The sequence below is a fragment of the Narcine bancroftii genome, chromosome 1, assembly GCF_036971445.1.
Source record: "Narcine bancroftii isolate sNarBan1 chromosome 1, sNarBan1.hap1, whole genome shotgun sequence".
In the NCBI taxonomy this organism is placed as follows: domain Eukaryota; kingdom Metazoa; phylum Chordata; class Chondrichthyes; order Torpediniformes; family Narcinidae; genus Narcine; species Narcine bancroftii.
This window is the reverse complement of record NC_091469.1, coordinates 351,875,442-351,890,629: the sequence shown is the minus strand read 5'-3', so window position 1 is coordinate 351,890,629 and position 15,188 is coordinate 351,875,442. Positions and strand designations below refer to the sequence as shown.

At 39.1% G+C, this 15,188-nt stretch overlaps 1 protein-coding gene and 1 long non-coding RNA gene across 11 annotated transcripts in view; one reads left to right on the top strand and one right to left on the bottom strand.

Moving 5' to 3' along the window:
- Nucleotides 1-15,188, bottom strand: part of LOC138749384 (cadherin-20-like) — a 262,479-nt gene that overhangs the window by 142,744 nt on the left and 104,547 nt on the right. The window lies entirely within an intron of this gene.
- The window catches only part of LOC138749406 (uncharacterized), a 137,184-nt gene that overhangs the window by 63,730 nt on the left and 58,266 nt on the right, over nt 1-15,188 (top strand). For 2 of the 4 annotated variants that reach the window (XR_011348614.1, XR_011348612.1), the window contains exons 3-5: nt 3,925-4,001; nt 5,542-5,676; nt 14,500-14,591. This is a non-coding gene — a long non-coding RNA (uncharacterized lncRNA). Of the gene's footprint in view, nt 1-3,924; nt 4,002-5,541; nt 5,677-11,044; nt 11,294-14,499; nt 14,592-15,188 lie in introns of those variants that run through there. The other 2 variants (XR_011348615.1, XR_011348618.1) reach the window with 2 other exon arrangements.

The window sequence follows — 15,188 nt, the reverse complement described above, 5'->3', positions numbered from 1 at the left end:
CAACACAAACATAAACACAACATCAGCAGCACAAATTTTTTAAGTGTTTCATTCTTTTTCTTTTAGAGATTCAACCAGTCAAGTGTTTTGATAACATGTGTGGATCTTTTTAACATAAGTGCTTGTGTCAGCACCACTGGTCCACTGGTCCACTGGTTTCCTCTGTTGTTGTGCAGGCTGGATCTTCTGTATTTGTCTGTTCCTGCAGTGTCTCTTGCATTTTCAGCAGGCTCTTTCAATTCCTTCTCAGTATTTGACTATCCCTTGTTCTGACCATGTAGGATCTTGGATTTACTACCTCCAGAACAGAGGCCTTTTTGTCCCAAGTATTGGAATCTCTGAGCCTCACTGTGTCATGTTGTGCCAGTGGCTCTAAGCTTCTTCCTGACTTGTCTCCATTGCAGATGCTTTTGATTCCGTTCGACATCTTTGACATCTCTGCTCTTGTTTGGGTCTGAAGAGTAGGGAAGTGTTTTGTGTAGTCTATGTCCTATCAGTGGGTGACATGCCATGTTCAAGTGGCGAAGCTCTGTAACTCAATAGAGCTAGATACGGATCTGAGCCACTGTCTTGTGCTTTCTTGAGCAACTGTTTAACCATGTGAACTTCTTTCTCTGCTTTACCATTTGACTGTGAATGCAGAGGACTTGACATCACATGTTGAAAATCCTACTCTTGCAAATTTCTGGAATTCTCTAAAACTATACCATGGTCTATTGTCATTTTGATAATTTGAGGAATTCCATGTCTTGCAAAGATCAATTTCATATATTTGATCACACAAGCAGCAGATGTATTAGGAAATAGTGCAATCTCCAGATAGTTTGATAATCAATAGCCAGCAAGTAATTTTTTCCATCCATGTGGAACAGATCAGTCCCAACTTTCTGCCATGGTTCTGCTGGTACATTAATTATTATCATGGGTTATTTTGCCTACTTAATGTGATGTTTCAACAAGAAACCATCCTGTCAATGTCAGCATTTATCCCTGGCCAATAAACTGCAGTTTATTTTTCAATTCCAAGATGCCCTTCATGCATCATTTTCAACATCTCTTTTCACAGTGATTGAGGAATGACAATTCTGCTCTGTCTGAGAAGAAGCCCTTTGACAACACTCAACTCAGCTCAGATTTGATGTTGCAGTATGGCTGATATTCATCTCTTGGCCATCCTTCATTCAGATTCTTAATGACCTTCTGTAGAACTGTGTCCTTTTCTGTTTCAGCTGTGATCTGCTTAGATTTCATGTCGGATATGGGAAGAGATGCATTGATCAGGTTCATGTGGAGATTTACATTTGTCTCTGTGGAACTCTCACTGTGTGTTTCACTGTGCATCATTGCCCTGGATAACACATCAGCTAACACAGTAGGTTTCCCTGGTGTGTGCACCCTCTTGACTAGGCTTAAGTTTTCAGAAGTTTTGTCACCCAGCAGTGATTCATGTCCATCTGGGACTACTGTGAGCCTGAGGTGGTGCTCTTTGAGTTTACGTGTAGTTTTTGTGTCAATGCTCCGTCCATTGTAGGCTTTGAGCTGTACAGGATTTGCATGGATGTATGGCATATTCACAGATCAAATTTGCCCCTGTGTCCAGCTTGAAATGAATATTTGTTCCATTTGTATGTAATGACACAGTCCACTTGTCCTGCTCGACCCTGTTCATGCTTGACTGTTCACTGGCTGTTGGTTTATAATCTTCCTGCACTACTATGCCAATGAGAGCGATTTCTTCTATAGTGTGCACAGTGTGTAATCTTTCACTTCTGTTTTGTTTCCCTTTGGTAAAACATTGCTTTGCATAGTTATTCTGCCCTTTGCATTTATTACAGACTTTTCCACAGGCTGGGCATTGTTTTGGAGCATGTTGAGTGCATGTTGGTGCATGTTGAGTTTTGCATAGGCTGGGTATTGTTTTGGAGCATGTTGAGGACATGTTGGTGCATGTTGAGTTTTGCATAGGCTGGGCATTGTTTTGGAGCATGTTGAGGGCCACACAGTTTACAACTGAATCTGTCTTTTTGTTGTTTCCTATATCTCATTTTTTTGCTTATGCATGTGAACTCACACTGTGGCTACGTCTACACCTTTGTTTTCACTAGCTTTTGCCCTCTCATCAAACTTTTTTGCATGCTGCAGATCTAATTCACTGATGTGGCAGATCTTTACAGCTCCAGCTAAGGTAAGCTTTGTCTCTCATAGCTGCCTTTCTCTCACCTTCTTCTCAATAATCCCAAACACAATTTTATCACAAATCATTGAATCTTGCAGCAATCCAAAATAGCACGTTCTTTCTTTTAATTTCAAATCTATTAAAAAAAAGTATCAAAGGTCTCTCCCTGCAGCTGTGTGCATGAACAAAACACATACCTCTCGAATGTTTTCTTTTACTTTGGTGACAGTATTCATCAAACATCTTGATAACCTTGTCAAACTTTCCCTTGTCTTCTACCTTGGCAAAAACAGGTATATTGAAAACCTCTAGTGCTTGAGGTCCCACTATGGTAAGTAGCAGTGCAATCTTCCTTGCATCAGGTTTGCTATCGAGTCCAATGACTTACAGGTACTGCATTAATCTTTGTTTGAACAGCCTCCACTCATGGTCAACATTTCCAGTCCAATTTACAGCATCAGGATTTTTACACTCTCTGTTTCTTTGCTGATATTGACTGATAGTCACTCTGCACACCACTGGTGCTTCTTCCACTCCTGTGCACATTGCACACACCTGGCACCATGTGTTGTTTCTTTTATTGTAATAAAGAAACTCAGGTTCTTTTAAAAGCAATCTACTTTATTAGCTATAGACTCAAGACTGTGAGGAGGCAACCATCTTGAATCCAACCCAAGCTGCCACAAAATAGTCTACAACTCCCTCTAGTGGCCAGGAGGATCACCAGCACCCTATCATTACAGAGTGTATTGGCTGTCTTTGCTATTTACCTTTGCACACTTGATTTCACAAGAGTAAAATGGCTGCTGGTGATCTTTGCTGAGAGTGACTGAAAATAAATTTTCCTAACAGTTTTTCCAACATTGGGTATATTTTTCCTCTTTCTAATGGAGATTTTCTTTCTTCTAACTCCTTTGGGTCAAATCTAAACCCTGCCAAAAATGCTGAATTGGGTTTTGCATTTGATCCAACAGCAAGGTTTACTTCTAAAGAGGGTGCATTTTGTTTTTCTTTACCTTATTTTGTTACTTGTATCAGAGGCTGTGATATGAGTCACAAACCTCTGGCTGCTGAGCTCAAGAGAATGCCAAAACTCTCTGAAATAGATGATGATTAAAAGATGGCACATGGCAAGTGAAACATATTAATTCTCTCAAATGGTAAGTGCCTAAAACCAGAATCTGTTGCAGTTTTAAATCATTTAGACTGGAAATTCTTGGTTTTGTGCTGAGGTTATTACAGCTAAATCCTGACTTATGCCCACCTGATAAGCATCCAAGAATATGGTATTTCCAGAATAAAAGCAACCCCATTCAGCCCAACAGCTTCATCTCATGTTTATGATTCACATGGATCTCCCAATACTCTTTTTAAAAATGTTGATATTAATATATTCTTTCAAACCTTTATCCTTAAGAATCACCAACATTCCCCTTAAATGTATCAATACTGTTCACCTGATATAATAGTTGTGACAGCATATTCCACATTGCAATCACTCTCATGAAATTTCAACTGGATTCATAAATGCGTTCCTCTTTAATTCATAAATGATTTTCTTTTGTTAATTGCCTCTGGTTCTGCTCTCCGCATGATGAACAATGTCCACCCCATCAATCCCTTTGTTTCGTTCTAAAATCTTTCTGTCTAAAGAATAGCCCAGACCTGTTCAATTCATGTATCATTTTGGAACTTCCCCAGTGTATCTGCATCTTTTTTTTATAGTTTGTTTTATGTAATATTCCCAGGTGGGGAGCCATTGAACAGCGCAGGGACACTGAGTGACTCTTCACCCTATTGACTATGACGTTCCAACCACTGATCGGTAAATACAAAAGTCTCATGGAATAATGCAGTGACCAATTGGGCCATTAATTTCAGGAGTACATGGAATAGCCAAGAACCTTAAAAAATCCAGCAAACCCACGTGTGTTCACATTGAATATCAAGCCAAATTGATTCAGCTCTCTGCTTGACATCTTGGAAATAAAAATAAATCTGAAGAATGTTGATTGAGCTGCTTTATTGAGATTGCCAACCCAAACTACTCCTACTACTTCTAAATCTCTCATGTTCAAATCAGATGTATTGTTGAAACCTCAAAGAAATGTTATGCTAATAAAATAAAATTAAATATATTAAACATGTACCCATAATATAATGGTAATAATAAATCAAAAGATATCTGTTTAGTTTTCCACCAACTTGATATCTTCTGATGTTCCAGCAGTCCCCAAAGTGTTTAAACTGCAATCAATTTGCAATTTCTTCCTCATTATCATCTTATCCAAAGCCAAAGCATAATTAGTCATAACATAAGGCAAATAATGAGAACAAAAAAATCCTATGGATAGCCATTGGTATTGAAGCTGGATTAATATTATTGTTTCAGTGCGGATGTCCACATTTTGCTTCAGTGATCGGCAAGTTCAATTTTACTTCTGTTGACACCTTCAGCTGTTTTCATTCTTGGCCATGAGATGTGCTGAAACCAATGGCAGAGATGATGGAGCTGGCCTAACACTCGGCACATGTTATCAATCTATCACTTTGGCAGCTTGGTCTATCTGGCAGGTTGCAACAAAATTAGCAATTCTACCTATACAGTGGAATCCTGTTCCCAATGCACATTGTTTTATTAGCTTAAATGTAACCAAGTAGACTCCACCTCTCCTTCACATTGCTGCAGTCTTGACCTGTCATATGCACTGACAGTGAAACACTAATACACTGATATCCAACCATTTGGAAATCTTAATGGTTTAGCATTTGGCTCACCAGGTAATGTTCTCTGCGCTTCCTTCCAATCTCCTGATTCCTATTCTCCCAGTCAACTCACTGGGGTCCCAGTTCCCAAAGTTCCCTCTAATTTGCCAGAGCTTCTCTTCTGGCTTGCTGGGTCTGGGACCAATCCACCATCCCACTGCCAAGGCCCCATTTAATTTACTGTCACTCTGGTTCCCTGACACTCTTTCAACTGATCATGGTCCAATTTCCTGGCCTTCCTTTTAAGTTACCTGGTTCACTGGGGAAGTTATTATAATACTGAAAAATATCTTTGAATGAGTTTTGAGAAACATCTAAGAAAAATGAGTTTTGTGAGTAGTGGTTGTTGAATTAATGGAAGCTCTGGTTATCATATTTCAAATTTTGTTTGATTCTGATTTGCAGATTTGAGGGTAGAAAATGCAACAATACCATTTAAGGAGGGAAAGAAAAAAAATAAAGAAATGCTGACCTATTACATTGGAAATCTAAATTGAATATGAAATAACCTAACACCAAGCAAAGAATAATTATTGAGCAGTTAACTAAGATCTATCAAGTGGAAATTATGTTTTGATGAGGTGTATCTCAATTTCCAGGTTTTCAATAAGGACCCACACAGGAATTTGGCTCACAAGATTTGAAGGACATAAGATTAACATGCCAGCAAGGACTGAGAGCTGGCTAACAAACAGTAAACAAGAAGTGGGAATAAGTAGATCCTCCTCAAAATGGTAAGCTGTGTCTGGTGGGTACCACAAGGTCGTTTGCCTCCAGATATTCACAATATATATTAACAAATTGGCCTAGAGGGTGAAATAACATTTTTCCAAGTTTGCTGCTGGCACTGAAAACTCTTATGTAGCTGAGCATTTGGGGCAGCAGATGGAAAATTAGCCCTATGAGTGAAGATTTGAATAAAGAAGTAAATATATCCAACTTCAATTATATAATAGTTAGGTGATACCACCCTTGGTGTACAATGTACGGTTCCAGGTTCCTTACTAACATATGGATATTCTTGACTTAGATAAAATGCCCTGAAGATTTGCCAACTGTTCTTTGGATGGGCAGTTCACTGATGAGGAGAGATAAAGTAGCCTAGACCTATTTTTTTTAAAGAGTTTATAAAAGTGAGAGGTGATTCATTTTGGAAGATAGAAAATTCTCATGGAGCTTGACAGGGAAGACTTGTTCCCCAGCCTGATGTATCAGAGTCACAGATGAAGGGGTAGGTATTAAGGGTGAATTAGGGGAAGATTCTTATTTAGGTGGATGGTGAATCATTGGAATTCCCTACCCTGGTGGTCTGAGTTCAAACACTGAGCTCATTTAAAACTGAAATTGATGGATTTCTTGATCTCAAGTGAACCGAGGAATATGGGGATAGTGTAGGAAAATAGTATTGTCAGCTAAGATCTCAATGAATGGCAGAGCAGGCTCAAATGGCCAGGTGACCTCCCTCTGTTCCACTTGCACTCTTATGGTATGATGGCAGGAAAGGATGCTCTCCTGGCAGGTTTCCCTCTGAGGCACACTTCTCTGGCATGGAAATACATTGCAGTTCCTCATCATTATTGGTTCACAGTCCAGGAGTTCCCTCCTCATCAGGAGCAGGAGACCACACCTTCACTGCACCAACTGGTTTGAATCAAAAAAAGTGGATCACCACATCTACTCAAGGGTAATTAGGGATGGGCATTAAATATTGATCTTCTCAGGGATGCTCATATCCCATGAATGCATTTAAAAATGCACACTTTCAGCTAATCTTATCTTGATTGATGAAGTCAATTTATAATTCCTGATATAGTTATCCTAGCTATTAGTTAAGGCACATTAGATTCAACCATGGAAATTAAATGAGCAATGGCCTGTCTGTTCCATGCTGCTGTCCATCTAATACATTATCATAGATATTCAATGATCTAAGTTCCTGTGGAGAATTGCTGTTTTGAGCAGCACACAGCAGGGATTCAGAGCTACGTCCCCCAGACGGAGAGATAAAAAGATAGAAGAAACTTAAAAAAAATATATACTACAGGTACTTGCAGGAATGAGATTGAACAATTTGATTATTTCAGACCCCAAGATGCAAATTTACATAACAAACCAACAATCATGCAACTTAAAGAGAACTTTCAATTACAAGGACCACTCTCTATGTCCAGAAGTTACCTTTTAGTGAATGTAGACATAGGTAATGGAAATCATAATTGCACTAGCACAGTCTTTACTCATTTAGGGAAAGAAAAAAGATCATAAGAGCAGACGTTGCACCAAACTCATGGTCTACTATATGCTCCAACACCTGAACTATCTCCAAAATTCTGTCTGCAAATTCCTCAAAATTTACAGGAAGGAGAAGTGAACCATTGTCGATGGGCATTTTTATACAGAAACTTCAGAATGATTCCGAAAAAAATCAGCATACTTACCTCCGATGTGGTCGTTTACACAGAGGCACTTTTACACAGCCTTCCTGTGTTGCGGCATTTGTAGGAGGGGGAGCATTGTATTCATTAGGCCTGTTTCTTACGGAGTGGCTGCGGTCAATTTACACTGCAGCCGCTCCATAAAAATGTGTAACGGCCTGGGTGGAAAAATTACGGGGTGGAATTTGCATAAAAAATTCTGTCCTGGCATTTTTACACTGCCACCAGAGCAGAAATTTTCCTAAAATTTTCTGCTGTTCTTTGGCTGTGTAAAAGTGCCTTTTGTTCTCTCCCATACCAACATCCCCAGTACTCAGGTATAATCACATTCACTTAGCCATGTTGGGCAAGCCACATCATTTTCATACTTGATCGGATTCCTAAACAGACCATCTATTCCAAGGTTCCTTTATTTTCATGTACACAAATACACAAAATTGTTTACTTTTGTTTGCGGGTAAAGGCACACAAAGAGGCACCACCAATCCAGCACACCTACCAAAGACAGAGAACCAAAGGGGAGTCCCTTCAGAGATATCAGGTGTCCATGGATCCCGCTACCTCCTCCATTGATGCCACCTCATGTACTCCTGTAACTTCAACAGCTACATGCCCTTGTGTCCATTCCAACAGTGAATCCAAACTCAATGGATCCTAGTCGGCCCTGGAATCCAAACCCTCAATATGGTTAGGAAGCTTGTCAGCCCTGCTCGCCATTAGCACCCAATGCCTGGTTCCCGGAACCCGGTGTCCAGCAGCCCACAGACTGGTGTGAGGACTTCTGCCAGTGAGTTTCACACTGATCCATTGCCGTGGTCTTCTACCCTGAAGGGTTTAAACTTGTACGGGCTGTCAGGCTTGACAGACGGCCAGTAGGAACATGTGAAAGTGTGCTGGAAGATGTTTCTTTGCTACTCCTGGGGCCACACCAGCAGTAGTGCTGCTGTTACCACAGCTGGGAATTTGAAAAGGATTCCCATAAAGCAATACGACATCTTTACTGACTCCTGCAAATCTATGGCCACATATGTTCAAACTAGTGTAAAAGAACTTGGGTTAGCATTGGCATCCTCAAGGCTGTGGATTAGGACCACACAGGAGTATTATAAAAGTGGCAGAAGGAACATAATGCCTCACAAACTACCTCCCCACCTGCTGCACACTGGACATTCAGGTCCCATAAAATCCAAAAGGAAGCAAGTGACAGGAGGAATAATTATCATAAAACAATTGGTTTTAAACTTTTCGATCTTCAGGCGCAGTTTCATGGGAAATAAATATGAAACTCCAGCAATTTCTTAAAAATAAGGAGAGCTAATGGATGAGGCAAGCATTTGTCCAAAGCTAATTACAGACCATGTAAAGCAACCAAATTCCAATCATTCATAACCTCAGGCTTAACTCTTCATTCTCTGGGCTGACTGGCCAATTTCTGTATTCATTGGAAGATTGCACGCAAGTGAATGGAATTTCTGCCTCATTTATTCCCATATCTGCCAGTATAGTGGAGGTAAAAAAAAACCCCGCCCTCTCCATCTGTACACTGGTGACTCTAAGGCAATGAAGAGCATGTCCTCTTCAGAAAGATGAGTCTTGTTGGAGGTGTGCACAATCTTGAATGGGTTTGAATGAGTAAGTAAAAAGAAATGGTTTTCAGAAGCAGGAAGGAGCCAAAATTAGGGATTATTTGTGTCCTAAATGTCAATAAATGACATTATCAGAGGAAGGTAACCCCAAACTAGTTACAAAGAAACTTTGCAGTAATGATGAAAGTGAATTAATATTTTTGATACTAGAGTGTATATATATAGGCAAAGACCTGATTCCTTTACTTATTATGTTTCTGAGCTGAGATTTCTATACTACCAATTGGATGAAGTTAAATGGAAGTTCTTGATAAGGCTTCTTTTGAGATTTCAATTGACTTCAAGAAGAGTTATTAATTGGTCTGTTTGTATCAATGATCATTCCATGAATGATCATTCCATCTCAAGAAGATTTATTTCTGTGCCTTGAAATATGATAGTCTAGGTAAACATTAAAAAAATACTTTAAAAACTTGCCAGCTTTATTTCTCCAAAGTGACGTGACAGCTAAATAACTTCGTTAAACAGGGAAATCACTTGACGAAGCCTTTCAACAATCTTGTTTCTCATTTGAAGAATGAGATGATGGCAATTAGAACCAATATCCTCAAATTTCCATCCGATTTCATCAGGGATATCTAAGCTTGCCTCTGCTTAGGTTGGCTGTCTGTTTTCGGATGGTGACAACATGTTAATCAAAAGCCTTTAATCTAATGAACCATGAGAGATTGGAAAATGAAAATAAACTTTCATCAGTTTTATGGCATTTAGTGACTTTTGCAGTGAAGTCATATTATGATTTTTTTTAACCTCTTAAAGAATGTCTTGCTTTTCTGAGTTTAATTTAGTTGTTTTACTCATGTGTTATTTATTAACTTCAACATATAACAAAGTTTAATATGATTGAATAGAATAGTCCAAAGAGTCAAAAAACTCAAATGTAACAGCCAGTCAAGTTGCTATCATTCACATATCAAGGACATCATTCAGTTCAGATGTTCAAAGTTAATGTTCAGAGGATGGAACGGGAATACCTTTGACTTCAGAAAGAGGTTTTATTCCCCCCCCCCCATATACTAAAAGATTGTAGCATCTGATAGTTTAAAATGAATGGTTGTTTTCTTTATTATATCTCAAATGTATTACTCATACAGGTTAAAATGGGATAAAAGATAAATTGGTATTTTTTTAAAAAGCCAGGCAGAAGCCAAGCAAGAAAGTTATCCTCAACAAGCGTGAAATTGTAAAGACAGGTTTAAGTAGGCTTGGAGTCTGGACTATTCGAATCAAAATGAAATATTTTCTTGATGGTTGCACCCTTTCGATGCTTGACTCATGATATCTGGAGAGTCCAGAGCAATAGACGAAACATGGCATCTTCTGGGAAATGTGGTTTATGTAAACAAATTATTCTTATGAGTTACTGGAGGGTCCTGTTTCAGATTAAAGATTCCTCTTTCTTTTATTCAGATTTCAATGGGATGCAAATGGAAATACCTGTTTTAGGACTTGAAATAATTTCCAAATAAAAAGTATTTGCTTAATACTATAGGGAACTTTCCAATTTTACCTGGTCAAATTGCGCTTTTCCTTGCTCATATGGAAGGAGGCTGCATTTTATAGTGTCCATCAATGTGTCAAATACCTGAGAGCAGAGTATAACACTAGATATTCTCAACAGAACCAAGTTCATTATCCATTTAAAATGCTGAGTGGTCTCAGGATTGAAAGCATATACAATATTACATGTGCATTGCACAACAATAGGATCAAACCCAACATCAAGTCAAGTTTATTGTCATTTGATTGTATAAGTACAACCTGATGAAACAGATTTCTCCGGTCTTGGGTGCAAAACATGCAGACACACAATCAGACGTGACACACATACAGACAGTACATATGCAAGACTAGTACACATCTATACAAATAAATAAATAAATGTTGTTTCATGAATATGAGAGTCTCAGATGGTTAGTTTGTGTAGTTCTTTTTGTTGTTCAGCATTCCAACTGTGAGAAGAAATCTTTTCTCAGCCTGGTGGTGCAGCCTCTGACACTCATGTAACTCTTTCCTGACAGGAGCAGCTGAAAGATGCTGTGTGCATGGTGGAAGGGGTCCTCAATGATTTTGCACGCCCTCTTCAGACAACAATCCTGGTAGATCACATCAATGGAGGGAGGAGAGAGACTCCATTGATTCTCCCTGCCATTCTTATGCTCCTATGGATTGATCTCCAATCTTTTTCTCTGCAGCATCTGTACCACACTGTGATGCAGCTGGCCAGGCTGATCTTGATAGGACTCTTAATAAAGTTTGACATAATGGTGGTCGGTAGTCTTGTCTGCTTCAGTCTTCTCTGGAAATGCAGTTGCGGCTGTGTCTTCCTGACAAGTGAGGAAATGTTGAGTGTCCATGATAGATCATTTGTAAGTGAACTCCAGGGAACCTGTTATTCTCCACTCACTCCTCTACAGAGTTATTTGATGTGTAGTGGTGGGTGGTCATTCCTGGTGCTCCTGAAGTCCATGATTATCTCCTTCGTCTTGCCACATTGAGACTCAGGTTGTTAGTCTCGCAGCATTTCACGAGATTTTCCACCTCTTTGTAGTGCGACTCGTTGTTGTTGATGAGGCCAACAACAGTTGTTGTTTCATCTGCAAACATGTCACTGTTGGAGCTGGATCTGGTGATGCAGTCACGGGTCAGTAGCGTGAACAGGAGTGGACTGAGCACACAGCCCTGATGTGTGCCAACACTCAGCATGACGGCGATCGACGTTCTGCTACAGACCGACTGTGGTGTTTCCGTTAGGAAGTCCAGAATCCAGTTACAGAGGGGAGTTGAGTCCCAACGAGGACAGCTTCTTCACTAGACTCTGGGGAATGATTGTATTAAATGCTGAGCTGAATCAATGAACAGCAGCCTGGTATATGAGGCATCTTTCTTCAGCCGGGCCAAGATGGAGTGAAGGACAGGGCTATAGCATTATCTGTGGAATTGTTTCTTCTATAGGTGATTTCAAGTGATTCTAGCTTCTCTGGGAGGTGTATTTTGATGTATTTCATCATCAGACACTTGAAGCATTTCATAATGGTGGAGATCAGTGCCACAGGGCGGTAGTTATTGAGGCCTGTTATTGTTGCCCTCTAGGGTACTGGAATGATGGTGGCTGTCTTGAACCCTGCGGGGATAATGGACTGCTGCAGTGAGGTGATGAAGATGTTCATGAAGCCCTTTGTCAAATGATCTGCACAGCCCTTCAGTACCCGACCAGGTATGTTGCCTGGTCCTGCCGCTTTGTGTGGGTTCACCTTGGACAGGTTCTCCTCACCTCAGCTGCGGCCATGCAGGGGGCCTGTTCATCAGGGAGACATGGAGCTTTCTTCAGCATCATCCTGTTCTTCTCTTCAAATTGTGCATGGAAGGTGTTTAGTCTGTCCAGAAGGGAGTCGCCATTGTCCTTAATTTGCAAGGTTCACTTGGGTTCCATTATATTATTGATTTCTTGCCACATCCCTCGTTCCACTTAATGTCTATATATTCTAGGCACAGGATGATGCTGATGAGTCATGAGCATCTTAGAAGTTCACAGATTTATAGTGAAAAATTGGAAAAAACATAGTAGGGGATAGTTTAGAATTAATAATGTCATTGAGAATTGTAAAAATTGATTATATTATAGAAGGAGAATATAAGGGTAGAGAATTGCAAATACCCTTTTTTGAAATAAGGGAAATTTTATAACTTCCTTGAAAAAAAATATAATTGCTTCTTCTGGTTCTTTTTTTCCCCCTTAGATTCATTTTTTTTGCTATTACATTTTGATACATTATTAAGAATGTGCTTTGGAGTGTTGAATTTAGTTCATAATTTGAGAACATTTCTTAAATGTACTCGGAATATTGTAAAATTGAGATGTTTAATTGTTAATGCTTTAAATAAGATATAAAATATTTTATAAAGAAAAGGATTACAGATATGATTTACAATATATGATTGTTAGTGTTATATGGAATGTCTTATTAATTCTGTGGAACTGTTTATATCATTTTATTAAATTATTTTTTATTTGTATTAACATTAATAAAAATATTTTAAAAAGAAAACAGTTAATAATGTGACTGATTTTGAGGATAGAGGATAGAGATGATTTCAAGGACTGACATCAAAGATGGACAAGACTGGGGAATGTTAACGCTGTACAATATTATCTATCCAAATTCTGCAAATCTTTAAACCATTAGCTTTTATCAGGGTTACATTAGAGGAAGAGGGGCATGGAGTGTAAAGTTCACTTAATGATTGAATGAACAGATCAAATATACATGGTCTGGTTCAGTGACCAAGAATGGAGTTGGAAGATTGTGAAATGGTTGAAATGCATTGGCAAATGTATAAAATATTCAATCTGCAAAAAAAATTGAAGAATATCAGAATGTTTTGGAGAGAAAATTCTAGGTATCCTGTTGTATTATTTTTGCTATGATAAGTTTCATATTGCTTGCATCTTGCTGTATTTTTTGGTTCACAGCTATTAAAATATGTGTGGGTGAACTTCACTTTTTAAATGAAACTGACACTGAATATGAACATCACAAATTCCACTTGCAGGAATTTCAGAGCAAAACCAGAAATGGAAAGGGAGTGGCGAGGCACAATTCAAATGCCATCTATAAATTTGCCGATGACTCAATGGTCGTTGGCAGAATAACAGACATCAATGAGGAAGCATACAGGGGAGAGATAGATTAGCTAGTTGGGAGGTGCCACAACAACCTTGCACTCAGTGTTAGCAAAACTAAGGAGCTGATTGTGGACTTCAGAAAAGAGAAATCAGGAGCACATGAACCAGTCTTCAATTAGGGGTCAGCAATGGAAGAGGTTAAGAGCTTCAAGTTCCTGGGAGTCAACACTGAGGATCTGCCCTGGGGCTATACTTTGTGAGGAGTTTGAAAAGATTTGGTACGTCACAGAACACTTGCAAATGTTGACAGGTGTATCGTGGAGAGCATTCTGACAGGTTGCAACACTGTCATGTATGGAGGTACAAATGCACAGGACAGGAAAGACTACAGAGTGTTGTGAACTTGGCCAGTACTGTCACGGGCATCAGTCCTCACTCCATCAAGAGCATCGACAAGAGGTGGATTCTTAAGAAAGCAGCCTCTATTCTCAAGGAGCCTCACCATCCAGGCCATGCCCTCTTCACACTCCTACCATCAGGAAGGAGGAAAGGAGCCTGAAGACAAACACCCAGTGGCTCAAAGTCAGTTCTTCCCCTTTGCCATCAGATTTCTAAATGGAAAATGAACCACAGACGTTTCCTCACATTTGCCCATTATTTTGCACTATTTATTTTTAATGTAATTTTATAACAATATATGCACTGTTACTGCTACTGCAGAACAACGAATTTCATGACCTGTTCGTGACAACAAATTCTGATTCTGACCCATTTGTGATATTGTTAGTGTGCTGTTTGACTTAATGAGTGCTTCCTACATTTTCTCTTCTTGTTTCTGATGAATGGCAGGTAACCAGCAAAGTGGACAGGATTGCCTGAAGAAATGTTAATGTAATATCTACTATGAAACACATGAAAAAGGTTACTGTTCAACATTCATGGTAAGCCCAGGATTTTCTGTTAGAGATCAAAAGGAATATTTTTTCTCATTATTCAGAAGGTGATGAGCATGTGGAACGAGCTGCCAGTGGTGGTGGATGTGTGTTCAATTTCAACACTGAAGAGAAGGTTGGAAATGATTGGAAGGCTGTAGTCTGGGTGGGAATAGGTACAAACAAGATGGACTAAAGGGCCTATTTCTGTGCTTTAGTGATCAAAGGTTCTATTGTAGATCTGTCTTCTGTTATGATCATGAGAAAAAATTATGATGTTAGAATTATAGCAACCCAATTGTATCTGATCTACAAAGGAATTATAAGAACAAAAGAAACTGGAGTAAGAACAAAACAAATTGGAGCAGGAACAAGCCATTTGGTGATTTTAACTTGTTTTATATTCATTCAAGTCATGGTTGATGTTTTATTTCGATTCCATCTTCCCAGACTATCCCTATTACCTGGTTTCCTTACCTTTTAAAAAAATCCTATCATTCTCCAAAAATATGGTAGATTACTTATAACATGAAGAAATGCGAGATGGTGAAGTTTGGTAGGAAAAAAGAACAAAACAACATTGCAAGAAATTAGTAAAAATTGGTG